This window comes from Triturus cristatus, chromosome 8, assembly GCF_964204655.1.
Source record: "Triturus cristatus chromosome 8, aTriCri1.1, whole genome shotgun sequence".
Taxonomy (NCBI): Eukaryota; Metazoa; Chordata; class Amphibia; order Caudata; family Salamandridae; genus Triturus; species Triturus cristatus.
The window spans coordinates 79,723,509-79,738,072 of NC_140591.1; the positions used below are offsets into that span (position 1 = coordinate 79,723,509).

The window sequence follows — 14,564 nt, forward strand, 5'->3', positions numbered from 1 at the left end:
TGCGGATTGGGTGTTCCGCTCGTTTGTACTCTGTCAATCCTGCCATTTCTTGGGGTGCCTAAGAGACTTATAACACCACAATACCACCTGCTTCGCATTTGGTGCCAGGCAGCAGACACCCTTCACTTCAAGTCCTTTGTGTCTCGCCTCACAATCGCAATGCAGGTGTTTTTGCATTCCCTAGAGTGTTCACTGTCCCCGTAAACAAGTCCCCGATTTTCTCCTTTGACCAAGTCTGGCATGATCTCCTTCCTCTGCCTGCCCACTGTGCTTGGTCACCCTAGAGTGAACTCTTCATGTTTTCCTTTCATTCAGGTCCTCCCTTTCAAGTGTTGTATGTGGCCACTGTTTTGGCTCTGCTGTGCTGAGTTTGCCAATATCTCATGAGCTTCACCTGTTAGGAAGGTGCTTGGCTGTCACAGACACAGGAAGTACACACATTTCCCAGGGTGCAAGGTCCCAAAATCTTTGTACAGTTATATTTTGTTACCACCTTGCGCCTCTGTCCGGGATTTATACAATGCTTTTCTACTGGCTCATCCATATACCTGCCATAGTGCATACATCACCGGACCACCATGTTTTGCATGCCCTCTTACGGGGAACAACCTTTACATCGCGGTTAGTACACCGCGATGCAGTTACATCGCAATCGTTACAACGACTGCATGTTACCACGCCATGCCATTACAACGCAAGTCTTTACATCGACTTGCGCTAGATGGCGTGCTAACATTACAAATAGTGTAGTTTACTATCCAAACACCTTCCCTACTGTTAAGTGGACTGGAGTTGGAATAGTAAATTACGCTTTTCTAATGTTAGCACGCCATCTAGTGCAAGTCGATGTAAAGACTTGCGTTGTAAAGGCATGGCGTGGTAACATCGCAGTCGTTGTAACGACCGCGATGTAACGGTACGCGTTGTAAAAACTCGCATTGTAACATCGTACATCCCCTCTTACAATCTTCATAAAAGTAGGAAGTATCACTCCTATTGCATTGTGGAATACTAGCAAGACCAGAGCGTTTGCAGTTTCTTAGGTCTTGCCATAAATGCCCTATGCTCCACAACAAATCTCCCAGGTATTTTATCTGACTATTATACCCGTTTATTGCTGCCAGTGTCACAATTACCCTTTGAGAGGTCATCTGGTTTATAGCTCGATTTGACGACCATCCCAATAAGCATTCTTAATTTGGCATTTGTGCTGCCATCTTGTGTCCCAGATATGTCTATGGGCAGGCTACTAATTGAGGTTTAACAGAAGTCACTATATGCTTTCGTGTTGCTGAATTGTTTGAGTAGGTAACAGTGGTGGCTTTGTCCCTTTTATAACCCATGTAGATAACTTTAAATGAGTTTCGACTTGAATTGAGAAGCAAAGCTCTCTGCTGAGCAATGATTGTATTTTGTATGTAGGCATATGGTATTTTAGGAAAGTGAACCTAGTCAAAAAGCAGTGGAGTGCTCAACGAGGTCAATGACCAGCATAAACTCTACGGGTGATAGGAGAGGTAGCTGGTTTGTGGACTGTTAATACATTGTGATGTAGTGTACTTTAACAAGGTGTCTTGTAACTCTAACTTTCTTCGCCTAGAATTGAGAATGGTATTAACTTTCCTATTAAAAAAATTGAAAAGGTGAGTTGAGGGGTCTGTAGCCAGCGATTGCATTGATTGCTGCAGGAGTACTTCTAAGTGTACACACTTTTTGGTTGCCTGTATGCTGAGCCATGTAAAGGCGACCCAAAAGATCTGCAGCAAATACAGCTTAAATAATGTTGCAGCATTGATTGAATCAATGACACCCACCCCACTGCCTAGCTATTCTATTTCTTCTAAAGGAAAACCAATATGTGGGTCAACTTTAGCTAAGGAACATGCACCATCGGTTAGCATGAAATATGATTTGATTTTTTATAAGGTCTCTCCATGCTTTACTAACTTTGATGTGAAGATATGTTAATGAACGAAGGGATTAGTTGTGTAGCCTACAGGGCTTGAAAACCATGGAAGACTTTCCCTCTCGTTTACCCACATACGTGCTTCAGTTTTACTGCTGGAAAGCAGGAATCCACTTACTGGCACTTCACTCTTAACCTTGTGTAACCACTGAATAATCGTATCAAAGCAGTTCCTGTTGTCGAACTTTATCCTGCTTCATTAGGTCAATCAATCAATCAAAGCTTTATTTCGATAAAAGGCATATCATAAAAGCATACAAATTTGTTATGTAGAAAAAAATAACTAAGATTAGAACAGATAAAAGATAAAAAGAATATTGTTGCAAAGGGAGCAATCATAAAATAAAGGATACATTACTACACCAAACATTTCTACCCCCCGCAGGAACACTCAACAGTCTAAAAAACAACCATAAATAAATAAGTTGAAAAAAAAATATATCATCGAAGAGCGCAGAGACCTAAATCTAATAATCCATGACCAGCCAAGAAATTTGGCCAAACCGCATACCAGCAGTGCACTGGTGTCTGACTGTAAAATTCTAAGTGCAACACGCTAGTTTGCAGTGCCCAGATGCCTACAGACGGGACTCAGCCATCTTGCTCAAGGGTTTTTATAGGCAGGGCACTCGAACAAAAGGTGCGCTATAGTTTCAACCTCCCCGTTGCAACATGGGCAGTTTGCAATAGTTTGATAGGGGGGTTTCCATTTACTAGAAAACTCGCGAGTAGGGAGTGTGCCAAACCTAAACTGGGTGTAGAGTGTCCTATCTCTAGGTTCCTGAATAAAATCAAAATAGTGCTCCAGCCTAACCACCTGTTTATGTAGATAGAAATCCCCAGTCAAACTACCTAAGTTGGGAGTTCTATACTCCAGGTTATCTATCCAGGTCCAATAGGCCTTCTTAAGATCGGCCCTGCTCAAATGTTTTCCAAACTCCCAAACTTCTCTTTGACCCATTGAACAAAAGGCTTTTTTAACATTGGACAACCAACCAATCCTATGTGAGCCCGTCAGACTCATCACTTCTTTTAGGCCATCAACATATTTGGATAGCTCGGGGTACGACATAGGCGGGCCCAAAGAAGCAAGGGACGTAGTCTAGCAAGATCCCTAAATGAGCGCCTGCCCATGTCGCTCATCAGGGGCTTAAGAGGAGTGCCCCTTGGGAGCGAGACCAAGTCCCTAAGGAATTTATTTTCAGATCTTGGAATTTCATCGACATTGTCGAAGCCCCAAAGTTCGTCACCATAGAGTGCCAAACTAACAGCTTTAGCAGCATAAATCACAATGTGTATTTTACACGGGAAGGGATACCAACAGAAAATTGGTTCAGAGAAGGACAAACTCGTGTCCATCATTTTTGTCAATGAAAGATTTTGGAACCTCATTACTTGACTCGTACATTTTTTTAACTCTGTGGCTTATTATTTCACTGCACAGGCTGCACTCCTTATATAACCCGTTTCAAATCACTCCCTGATTTGGTGCATATTACTCTTAGTAACAGTGAATACTACGGCAATTGTGCAAACTACCCAAGTACGATCAAACTTGGATTAGCTCTTACGTAAGGTCCAACATATGCTTACGGCTGGTTTGATAACTTCCAGTACCTTCAGAAAGGAGTCTGCATTCATGCAGGTTGGGCCAGTAGGAATATCACAGAATAAAACAGAAAACTCCACTTCCTGGCAGTTGAATATGCTAAACATACCTCAGAACCCTAAAACAGAGTTCATTGAAGGACGCTAAGAGTAGACAATATTTAACTTCGAATATTACAATCTTGGAGCTTATTTGCTAGATGTGTATGGGAAATTCAACAAAGGCGATATTCTGAGGGCCATGTTGCTCTCTCTATTGCTCATAAAACTGCATGTTAGCTCTGCTGTCTTCCCCTGGTTTTAAATACTGAAATACTATTCAGAAACAAATACCCTTATTTATCCAGTATTGGGGTATCATTCATAGATTCACATGCCTGAATCATTCCCCGTTGCCGAGGCGGGAGTCCCACTGTAAATACAAAAGTAGTGCCAAATAATAATAGTAGTAGTAGGCCCCAAAGAAAAGGCCTGAGGCCTAGATCTTAGCAGCCTATCTACATCATTATGCCAAAAGAACCAAAAAATTGGTCCCAACCAATCAGCTATCAGCACCCTCTAGAACACTGTCAGCAGAGCCAGTTCTCCTTACATTCTCACCGCACGGCGTGTGGAAGGGAGTCTCCCTGAGTGCCACTCAGTTTTTAGGTCTCGCCTGGCGTAGGCTGCGCGCATGCTTAGACTCGCTGGCGAGATTTAGTGTTAACAGGGTAGTTTCTGAAAGGGGCTTAAGCCCAGCCCCTCTGTTCCATTGGCCGGCGTTACCGTTTATGCTAAACGGTGGCCAGCCGTTGGAACAGAGGTGTCGGACGTTTTTGCTTGGCTTTTCGAGCCGTCCCATTTGGACGGAAGGGCTTGCTTTGCGTTGGTCGCAAAAGGTTTCTTATCTTTATGGGGCCAAACACATGGCCCCATAAAGACAAGAAACCTTTTGGCAGGCGAGGCCGTCCAAGTGGCTCGGCAGAAAAAGCCGAGCCAATACGTCATGGCGTGCGCTTGTGTTTTTTTCCCCTTATTTCACTCACCACGCGAATAAACCTCCCATCAGACATAAAACGATGATCATGCAGAGATCTTGGAAGTATCCAGGACGGCCAGATCACAGCTCCCGCCAGGCCCTGCAGTCTGCGTGCCAGCCCCTTGGATTGGACCACATTACAGGGCACTGCACACATCAAAGCCTGCCACCCCCCTCCCAGCCAAACCATTTCGTAACGAACCACTTTGAAGCAGTGTGCATGTGTGCGGGGCATGTGTTTTGGAAACAAGGGACCCAATGTGTCCCGTTTTTTGCTCGACCCCTCCACCCAGGCCTGACTGACACCTCCCCGCAGCCTCTCTCCCGCCAAGCTCTTCGCAGCCTCTTGGATGCTCTCGCGACCTCGTTTGTTCCGACGGTGTCTCTTTGCACGACCAAAGTAATAGGAACTGACAATATTTTATTGGTCCGAATAAAAGCGCGGAATAGATGAAGGGAGCGCACCGCCTCTGATCATTAGGACGGGGCTTTGATGGCCCGGCCTCTCCGGGCCTGGAGCACAAAGGCGCCATTCAGGGGAGGACGAGCCACCGGAGCATCCTCTCTCTGCGCCCACCCAGCCCACCTCAGCCCTTTAATGAACTGCCAACTCTCCCAATCACTGCCCGCTCGTCCCGCCGCCACCCGCCCCCCTGGCACGGCCGAGGCTGCATTAATGAATTCAAACAGTTGCTTTTCCGAAGCATGGGAAGCGCGCCCCGCCCTCCCCCAACCGCACTGTATATATACACGGGACGACCGGCCTCCCGTCTTCATCATTGTCCGACAGTCCATCTTCAGGGCGCACAGAGGGCAGGGGAGAGACAGGCCTTCCAGGCGAGGACTGGAAGAGTGAGGGAGCGAGAGGACTCAGAAGTGAGGGAGCGAGAGGACTCAGAAGTGAGGGAGCGAGAGGACTCAGAAGTGAGGGAGCGAGAGGACTCAGAAGTGAGGGAGCGAGAGGACTCAGAAGTGAGGGAGCGAGATGACTCAGAAGTGAGGGAGCGAGACGACTCAGAACTGAGGAAGCAAGAAGACAAGAGCACTCAGAACAGAGGGAGCAAGAGTATACGAGGACTCAGACCTGAGGGAGCGAGAGGACCCAGGACTGGGGGAGCAAAGGACTCAGAAGTGAGGGAACGTGAAGACAGGAGAACTCAGAAGTGAAGGAGCGAGAGGGCAAGAGGACTCCGAACTGAGGGAGCGAGAGGACTCTGAATTGAGGGAACGTGCAGACATGAGGACTCAGAACTGAGGGAGTGACTGTACAAGAGGACTCAGAACTGAGGGAGCGACAGTACAAATGACTCAGAACTGAGGGAGTGACAGTACAAGAGGACTCAGAACTGAGGGTGTGAGAGTGTAGGACTCAGACCTGAAGGAGTGATAGTACAAGAGGACTAACAACTGAGGGAGAGAAAGGACAAAAGGATTGGGGACTGAGGGAGCAAGAGGACTCAGCACTGAGAGAGCTAGAGGACAACAAAACGCAGAACTGGAGTCAAAGGTTTGCTGAGTCAGAGAGCAAGAAAATAAACTGAGGGAAAGAGAGGATGACAAGAGCGAGGACTGAGTTGAGGGGAAGAACAACAAGATAGATTGAGGGAACAAAACCAGACCAAGGTAAGGCAAAAGCACAAAGGGAAGTGAGAGAATAAGCAAGAGGAAAGGCTTGATCTGGTGGTGAAATTTCCATTTGCAACACCAGGAGGTTTGTCTTCAAATAAGTTTCCTCCACTGGACCAAACAAACTGTGTGACCCTGAGCATACAACTTTATTGCAACATGTCAGGTGTCTCATCCACCAGTATATATCGCTGAACAATGGTATATTCCCAACATTGAGGAAAACGTAGTATAAAATAGGCATTTAACTGAACTAAAAGTCGACAAAATAGAGAAAAGAGGCACAGGAAAAAAGGAGCAAGCAGTGGGGTCGCAAAGGAGAGAAAATAGCCACAAAGTGTAAAAGAAGCCAGAAGCGCACGAGCACAGCCAGCTGTTTCTGGTAAAGACTTCCGCCCTGCCAGAAGACGATGGAGTCCTGGGGCTGGACTGTCCTCTGCCTCCTGCTGGCCGCAGGAAGAAGCCACAGCGCCCTCATCAGCAAGGACCTGTACTACATGCCAGCCGGCACTCTGAGGTCAGTAGGTCTCCATCCTACGCTGTACTGATGCGGGCCTTATGCAGCAGGTACTTTCTTTGCGTCTACCATTTGGTGCTACCAGCCTCTTGATTTTATCATGGCTTAATTAGCACGAGGCTCGCGGGTTTGTAAGCCTTCATCATTTTAAAGCTGAAGGTCTCTTTTTGGAAGCTACAGACCAGTGCTTAACTTGTAAAAACAAAAAAAACGTAAGTGCCAGGGCTCTCTTCACGAGGCCACTGCAGCTTGCACTACTCGTTACCTCTGTCAGAGCTACCAGTGACAGCACAAACGCACTACTAATCATCATATTCTTAAAAGTGTGACAATTCCAGGACCCAAAGCTATAACCAGCATTTGCAATGCAATAGGTCTCGCATTTACGTGAGTTTGAGCTATTGACATTGCAAATAATAATGCCTTTGTTCGAGGCATATGAGCTGCAGATTACACACTTGTGCATAGATCGCCATCTGGTGTTGGGCCCGGATGTTTGCAGTTGTTTTTCCTCTTGGAAAGTCTTTGGAAATCACGAGGTAGGTGACTCCTCCTTTGGATCGTATTGCGCATGGGCTTCGGCTCCATCCTCAGATTGTTTTTTTCCGCCATCGGGCTCGGATGTGATCTTCACGCTCCGGTTCCGAACAGGTTTCCAGTTCAATCGACGCGCAATCCTCACCCCAACACGCGGTATTGTTTCGATCGCGATCTCCACTCTCGGTGCGGCTCTCATCGATCAAGACCTTCAATTCCAGTCGTCAACGACAGCCTTCGGGCCTACCCAAGCTCCGGTCCTGGCTAATGGAAAGGACTCCCTTCAAGAAGTGCCCTCGATGTGGGTCCAAATTCTCACACACTGATCTCCACGAAGTATGTAACCTCTGCCTCTCCCCTGAACACGAGGCTCGAGACTGTCTGGCGTGCAAGTCCTTCCGGTCCAAGAAAACTATTCGAGACCACAGGGCATGAAGAACCATGGCACACTCGTCAACGGCGATTCCAGATGACCTTTTCGGAGAGGCCGTCGACGCTCCAGAAGAACACCACACTGACTAGGACCTCGTCAGCACCTCCGAAACAGACGATTCAGATGTGGAGGACATCACTCCGGCACAGAGGGTCGTGAGTACCAATTTGCCCCCCCCCCACACCCTCGCAAGCACCGAAAAAGGCTTCGGTCACGCCTTTGCCTCCGGGCCTAGGTAAGACCACGGACACTGCTTCCCACACCGCACCTTCGGGACTGGTAAAGAAGCCGATTAAGCCTTCCGGCGGCTCAGGTTCGAGCCAGCCCACCGTCGGTGCCGACAAACACTCCTCCGCACCGACACCGAAAAAGAAAATGGCCTCCTCTTCGGCACCGAGCTCCATACCGAAACACTCTGTGCCGAAACCCGGCTCCAGCTCCTCGGTACCGACACCATCCCTGGCACCGACAAAAGCACACAAGGCCACCGGCACCGAGATTTCGAAGCCGCAACCCATCTCGGCACCGACCAAACAAAAAGCCCTTTCCAAGCCGCATAGTTCAAACAGGACACTAAAGCCAGAAAACCAACGGCCCGATAACCTTCGGCGCCGACGGATAAACCACCTTCAGAAGAACTCTTTACACCGGATCCATTGCAAAAGACATTGACCAAGGATCCCACAACCGGACATTTGATGCTCAGCATCAAAAAGAGACAGCTGGAAAAACCTGCCCCAGCTCCACCTCTAAAGAGGAAGGACTCTGCTACCTCACCTTTCAGAATACCTTCCCCACCTCTTCCACCCCCTCCACCTTCCCCACCTCCGCCTTCTCCACCCCCTCCTCATCATTCCCCAACACCCCCTCCGGATGATGATGATCATGATGACACATATGATGACATAGGGGACGTGCTCCATGACTTACCTACAGGGGACCCTACTCCCACAGGCTCCCCAGACCCATGGGACGACTATAACATCCCCGACATCCCTAACGTCCCAAAAGATGATCTCTATCCTTCGAGACCATCCCCACCAGAAGACTCACTGGGGTTCAACCACTTACTCCAAAGGGCTGCACACTATCACGGGGTAGATCTCCATACCGACCCCGTGGAGGAGGATTTCCTCCTCGATACTTTCGACACCATGCATAGGGCCACCTCCATACTGCCCATGCTCAAAGGGGTTATAAAACATGCGCCGGAGGTCTTTAAAGACCCAGTCAGAGCCAGGGTCATTAACCCGCGCATTGAGAAAAAATATAAAGCCGCCCCTACAGATCCCTCCTACATCAGAGGGCCAGCACCACTAGATTCCCTGGTGGTGTCCACAGCACGAAAGAGGGCCAACTCCCAGGCGTCAGGCGAAGCACCACCACCTGACAAAGAGTCAAAACTCTTGGACGCATCCGGCAAGCGACTGCATCACAAGCTGCCAACATATGGTGTATCGCTAATACACAAGCGCTACTAGCAAGATATGACGGGGCCCATTATGACGAACTAGAAGCCATAATGCAACATCTCACTGACAAATACAACAAGCATTGGCATAGCCAATAGGTCTCGCCTTTGGGACCTTATAAGTGTTTTTAGCCATGCAACAGTTGCATAACTAAACACTTATTAGGTCCCAAAAGCGAGACCTATTGGCTATGCCAAGCGGCCGTGCGGCCGCAAAAGTGAAAGTGATCGCGATAGCGATCAAACATCAAAGCGGCCATGCGGCCGCTAAAGTGAATGTAATCGCGGTAAAAGTGGCGCGCGCCCGCGCACATGCACCGTAGCTCTAGGCTCGCCTGGTAGCACTTTTTGGAGCCCTCTCAATAAGTCTCGCCAGACCAGTGCATGCGCTGGGTCAGGCAAGACCTAAAAATAGGGCAAACAAGTTAATTCAGGAGGGCAAAACCATCACTAATACCTCCATCCGTTGTGCCCTAGATGCAGCCGACACCGCCTCCAGGGCCATCAATACTAGCGTCCTCCTCCGTCGCCATGCCTGGCTAAGGATCTCAGGATTTAAACCAGTACAAGCTTCCATCCTGAACCATCCCTTTGACCAGGAACATCTGTTCGGCCCAAAAATAGATGAGGCCCTAGAAAAGATTTAAAAAGACACACACAGCGAAATCTATGGGAGCCTTACAATTGCACCCTCCCAGGCGTTCCTTTCGCCATTCTTCCTTTCGGAGCACATCCAGAGGATACTCCTCTGATACCGCTTCCACTTCATATAAAGCCCCTACCCAATCCACCTTCACAAGGGTTACCAAAAAGCAACAATAATAAAGGCAGAGGCAAGACAAACACCGCCCGCTCTGCCTCCACACCTACCCAATGACTTCCCTCCACTCCCCCCAGACCATCCCACTCCGGTCGGGGGCAGACTCCAAAATTTCCTTCCTGTCTGGGCTACCATCACCTCAGACAAATGGGTCACACAAATAATTTGGTCAGGCTACTGCCTAGAACTAATATCTACCCCCCCCCCCCCCCCCAAACATTCCACCCAGACAACGTCCAATGTCACAGGAACATCTAACATTACTAAAGCAGGAGGTAATTTACCTCCTACAAAAAGGGGCGATAGAACACGTTCCTACCAACCAACGAAATATGGGGGTTTACTCCCTATATTTTCTCATACCAAAAAGGGACAAGACTCTACGGCCCATCCTAGACCTCTAGCCCCTAAACACATACATACATTCAGACCATTTTCACATGGTAACACTTCAGCAGGTACTCCACTGCTCTCCCAAAACGACTTCTTGACCACTTTAGACATAAAAGACGCTTTTTTCCACATTCCTGTGCACAACGCTCACAGGAAGTTCCTCAGATTTGTAGTGAACTACCAATTCAAAGTACTCCCATTCGGAGTCACTACAGCACCACGAGTATTCACCAAGTGCCTAGCAGTAGTGGCAGCACACCTGAGGAGACAACACATCCATGTCTTCCCATACCTAGACGACTGGCTAATAAAAGCCAGTTCATACAACCAGTGTGTACAACACACGCATGCCACTATCCAGCTACTTCACCAACTGGGCTTCACAGTAAACCACGCAAAGTCCCATCTACAACCATCCTACATAAAACAATACCTCGGTGCCACCATAGATACCTCAAAAGCGCTAGCCTACCCCAGTCCTGCCAGTATTCAGGCTCTACGCGCAAAATTTATGGCACAACACTCTCTTCCAGCTCGGGTGTTTATGTAACTAATAGGGATGATGGCCTCTTGCATATTCATAGTACCTCACTCAAGACTCCAGATGCGTCCTCTCCAAGAGTGCTTAGCGCGCCAATGGAACCAGGCCCAAGGTCAATTAACAGATCTGGTGTTGGTAGACTGTCGTACCCATCGCTCTCTGCAGTGGTGGACCACCACAAACCTTTCCAAAGGTCCACAGTTCCTGGACCCGGTTCCCCAGATAGTACTGACAACAGACGCATCGCTCTCCGGCTGGGGAGCTCACCGATTACATCACACCATGCAGGGCAGATGGACACCTCAACAAAAGTTACTCCACATCAACCATCTGGAGTTACTAGCTATATTTTTAGCCCTAATATTTTTTCAAACACAGATTTCAGGCAAGGCAGTCCTAGTCCGCACAGACAACATGACAGACATGTACTATATACAGAAACAAGGCGGCACGCACTCTCCACAGCTCTCTCAGCTAGCACAGAGCATATGGAGATGGGCCATACCCCAGAAAATCTTTCTCCTAGCCCAACATGTCCCAGGAGTCCAAAACACCATAGCAGATCTGCTCAGCAGACAAACACAACAACTCCACAAGTGGGAACTCCACCCACAAGTTCTTCACCCGTACTTTCAAATGTGGGGGCATCCACAGATAGACCTCTTCCCCACCCACAAACGCCAAATGCCCAAGCTTAGCCGCCAGATATCCACACCCATTGTCCAAAGGCAATGCGATATGGATGAACTGGTCAGGCAGATTTGCATAAGCTTTTCCGCCTCTCCCACTCTTTCCACTAGTGGTGCGCAAACTTCAACAACACTCACTCACACTAATCCTAGTAGCTCCAACTTGGTCCAGACAACCGTGGTACACCACACTGCTGGAACTATCCGTAGTACAGCACCAAAAATTACACCTCTCTCCACACCTCTTAACCCAGAACCATGGAGAGATCAGGCACCCGGACCCAGCTCAGCTCAACCTTGCGATCTGGCTCCTGAAATCCTAGAATTCGGTTATCTAAATCTTCCCCCTGACTGCATGAACGTCATTAGAGAAGTTAGGCGACCCACCACTAGAGCTTGCTACGCAGCCAAGTGGAAACATTTTGTGGTCTATTGTCACAACAATAACTTCAATCCCCTATATGTGTCCATTGAACACATCATAGGCTATTTACTACATCTACAAAGATGCAATCTAGCCTATACGTCCATTAGACTGCACCTTGCAGCCATAGCAGCTTATCTACAAAACATGCAACATCTATCACTTTATAGAGTACCTGCCATTAAAGCCTTCATGGAAGGCCTTAAAAGAATAATTCCCCCCAGAGTGCCACCCTCACCTTTGTGGAACTTAAATATCGTTCTCACCAGACTAATGGGGCCTCCCTTCGAACCTCTACACAAATGTGAACTTCAATTCCTAACATGGAAAACCGCTTTTCTTGTAGCCATCACTTCCCTCAGAAGGGTCAGTGAGATACAAGCACTTAACATTCAAGAACCTTTTCTCCAAATGCACCAGAACAAGGTTGTTCTCCGTACCAACCCAAAATTCCTCCCTAAAGTCATTTCTCCCTTTCACCTAAACCAATCTGTAGAAGAGTAGTTTCTTTTCTGTAACTCCAGTTCTGTAGTAGGGGTATCTCTGTTATAGTCATAATCTAGTGAATAGTCCCGCCCATGTGCGTGGACCCCGGAGCAATAAAAAATAATCTCTAAAAGGTGACAATCATGCAGACCTGCATACACCTTTAAGAGAGAATTTAATTTAAAGACAGATAATGCAGCCTATACCCACAGGCTACACTGTCCAGTACTTCAACTAGAATTCCACCAACATCCACAAACAGCACTGCCTGTCTAGTTTTTCTCCACATAGGAAAAACCCTGCCTCTACCAGCAAAATCCTCTGGAATGATAGAGAGGAAGGAGTGGACAGACAAGCCCCATAGGCTGCCATTATGTGGCTTGGAACAGGATACTGTGCCTTTAAGAAAACTTTCCAGTTTTCCAGAACTTTCCCTAGTATCCCAGAATGCCCAGCAGGTCCCATTTACTTTCAGTTCTTTTTGAAGGCGTAGCACGCCAGACCTGTAGCATTCTACATATGAATAAGTATCTCTCCACCGGGGAGGAGGGCGGGCGCTTATGACTATAACAGAGATACCCCTACTACAGAACTGGAGTTACAGAAAAGAAACTACTCCTTCTGTAGTAGGGGATCTCTGTGTATAGTCATAATCTAGTGAATAGAATGGCAAGCCCATCCCCACACAACAAAAGCGGTGGAGAACACACAAGACACTACCACTACTGTGCGAACAAATTTCGCAGCGAAGCCTGCCCAACCTGAGCATCTGCCCTGGCATCCGTGTCCAGACAGTAATGCGCAGCAAAGGTATGGACCGACTTCCAAGTGGCCGCCTTGCAGATTTCCGCAATCGGAACATTACGCAGCAAAGCCGTCGTGGCAGCTTTGCCCCTGGTGGAATGAGCCTTAGGTTTACCCCCTAAGGTCTTATTAGCCTTTTGATAACACAATTGTATGCAGGACACAATCCACCTAGAAATGGACTGCTTAGAGGTCGCAAGACCAGTCCTGACTGAGCCATAATTAACAAACAATTGGTCAGACCTACGAATATCCTTGGTCTTATCCAGATAAAATTTCAACACCCTCCGAACATCCAGGGAATGGAGAGACCTTTCCGCTGGCGAAGAGGGATTCTGAAAGAACGTAGGTAAAGTTATGGTCTGGTTGACATGAAAATCAGAGATAACCTTAGGAAGAAATTTAGGGTGAGTACGCATCACAACCTTAGCAGCATGAAATACAGTATAAGGTTCTTGACAACACAATGCCTGAAGTTCACTCACCCTGCGGGCCGATGTAATGGCCACTAGGAACGCCGCCTTCCAGGATAGGTGCTGCAATGAAGCCTTGTGAATGGGTTCAAAAGGCTCCCTCATCAGTCTGGACAGCACCACATTCAAGTCCCAGGAAGGCGAGGGAAGTCTGACGGGAGGAAACACTTTCTTCAAGCCTTCCAAAAAATCCTTGACCACAGGGATCTGAAAGAAGGAAGTCTGTGAAGGGCATTTCCTGTAAGCAGCCAGATGAACCTTAATGGAATGGAAATTAAGGCCAGACTGCGCCAGATGTAAAAGGTATGGAAGGATGACATCTTCCTTACATGTCGTCGGATCAAAGTTCTTGGACTTACACCAGATACAGAACCTCTTCCACTTGTAAGCATAGGATGTCCTAGTGGAAGGTCGTTTAGACTCCTTCAGTATGTCCATACAATCGTCTGGTAGATTCAGATGGCCATATTGCACTATTTCAGGAGCCATGCCGCCAAACTCAAAGACGAGAGGTTGGGGTGCACCATCCGCCCCCCGAACTTCGTGAGAAGGTCCGGCCTGCACGGCAACCGCATGTGAGGAAGGAGAGACCGGTGAAGAAGGTCCGTGAACCACCACTGCCTGGGCCACTCCGGGGCGATCAGGATCATCCGCGCCCTGGACTGGGACAGCTTGATGAGCACCGCCGGAATCAGGGGAATGGGTGGAAAAGCGTACAGAAAGCTGTTCGACCAATCGATCCATAGCGCATTCCCCAG

General features: G+C 48.1%; 1 protein-coding gene across 2 annotated transcripts in view; it reads left to right on the forward strand.

Moving 5' to 3' along the window:
- The window catches only part of GSK3B (glycogen synthase kinase 3 beta), a 702,432-nt gene that overhangs the window by 668,600 nt on the left and 19,268 nt on the right, over positions 1-14,564 (forward strand). The gene's annotated exons all lie outside the window — the stretch shown is intronic.